The 1,987-nt window shown below is 41.6% G+C and overlaps 1 pseudogene; it reads left to right on the top strand.

The window, feature by feature from the left end:
- Positions 1-1,798, top strand: part of LOC119585515 — a 13,057-nt pseudogene extending 11,259 nt beyond the window's left edge.
- Positions 1,799-1,987: the final 189 nt, after the last annotated feature.

The following is a 1,987-nucleotide window of genomic DNA, read 5'->3' as shown; positions in this document are numbered from 1 at the left end:
AAACCCCCAACGGCCCAACGTCGTTGCCCAAATTATGTCATGGGGAACGATTTTTGCTCTGCAGACGGACACCAGTTTAAGGGGCGGCGTTTGTAGCATCCATACCACCAGACTTGCTAGCGTTCAAGTTGGTTTTCCCTTTCCGAAAAATTAAAAGTATTTTAATTCCAAACCCTTCTTTTTTTTTTAAAGCACCCGGTAAGTGAACAAAAATTAGATAAAATGATATTCTAGGGGCATTGTCAAGCTGTATCCGTATATGTATAGGTGTAATTAGTAAAAAATAAAAGAATTGTGGCCCCTGGGAGGACAAGCCAGACCTTAAGGGGTTCTGGCTTGGGGCATATATTTAAATACTAAATTAAATGTGCCACTGTTTTACATACCTTTTTTAATTACTTTAGCCATCAATATACCTAAAACTGTAATACCACCGATTTCTGAAATATATGTTTTAGGGGCAACATGAGAAAATGAGGGAGGGCGAGGAGAGGACAAACATGTACAGTGCCTAGGGACAAAACATTACTGCGCTGTCACTATTGCATATGATTGAGACTTTCTCTCTTTTTAAAGAATTATATATGTTTAGAAATTTCTTTCAAGTTAATATGTTTTGCATCACATTTTACATAGCTTTGAAAATCGCAGCCGAAGGTAAATTTTACCTCACTTTTTTTTTTATTAAAAAAGGGCGTTTCACTGTTTCTCAGTTTTTCCCCCTTAAAAAGGGGTGACCTGCAATTTACTTACAATAGTCTAAAATAAGTATCGCGGCCCAGAGAAAAGCGGGAACGGTTATAGTCACAAGTGAACTGCTTGTTAGCGAGTGAGCTTCCACCATTACTTTGTTAGTTGGAAAAGATCATTCATATACATAATCATATTTTATACATGGACAGGTCATTATTTGTCTATTATGACATTTTTATTCGTGATGTACTAAATATATTACAGACAGTGTCTTGGATGGAAAACGTGTTTGAAGAGGATATTCATTATATCTGGAAATGTCACTTTATTAGTTGCTACGTGTTTTTGAAAGTGTTATTGTTCAGTTTGGGGTATTTAAATTGTTGGTCATTAAAACTATAAAAAATCTTTTCAGTAAGTTTATGATCCAGTCTAGGTTTTCGTATGGGGAAACCCCAAATCCTTTCCAAAGCAAGAGAGATTCTCCCAGGGGGTTCCAGATCCCACGTGGAACATCTGAAAAAACTCGCACGCCATACGCAGGGACGGGCCCCTTTTGTGGTTTGCTGGTTGGCCACGCCCGCGTTCCTCTCCCCAGATGAGGGAGGGGTTTTGAAAAGTCTCGACCCCTCACGCATACCCTGTTTTTCGGTTTCCTCACGGCATTACCGGGCAACACAAACATGGGGGTATGCTTTCTTTGTCCAACCCTCAAGACGTTTGGCGGAAAAATCATAAAGGGATGGGAAAAGCGGGCACCCCTCTGCCCGCGAGAGGACAAGGGCCCTTTTGGAAAGGGCGAATAGCAATATGAGGCTGACCTGAATTTAAGAAAACGGTCCTGGAGTTTACAATGCTCGCCACACAACACACCTAGAAAAAAATCGACTTTTAAAGGGGGTTGGGGAAAAGGAAGGAGTTTGCTGTTGGAAGGGATGGGGACTTTGCCACCACCACCAATTTGTGAAACTTGTCGCACTGAAAACGTTACTGTAAAACCGGTTTTACAGCACTGGCAAGTGGCCTTGGTGGACCCCCTGGGGGAGGGGGGCCCTTTGACGGCACTACAAAATTCGTGGAGACCACTCTTGAAAGCTCGCGATAGGGAAGGCGACGCTCACTATCTGGGGCCACATTCTGCCCATTTGCAGTGATGTTTCCAAAACCACGTGAAATTTGGGAAAAATTTTGGACTACGCCGGTGGTGATGCAGAATGAGCAAAACAGAAGCCGGGAAAAAAAAAGCGTTAAGAACTTGAAAATATTTAGAACAATATTTTTAAACCCTTTTTTC

This window comes from Penaeus monodon, chromosome 19 (assembly GCF_015228065.2).
Source record: "Penaeus monodon isolate SGIC_2016 chromosome 19, NSTDA_Pmon_1, whole genome shotgun sequence".
NCBI lineage: Eukaryota > Metazoa > Arthropoda > Malacostraca > Decapoda > Penaeidae > Penaeus > Penaeus monodon.
This window is presented reverse-complemented; position numbering and strand designations above follow the sequence as displayed.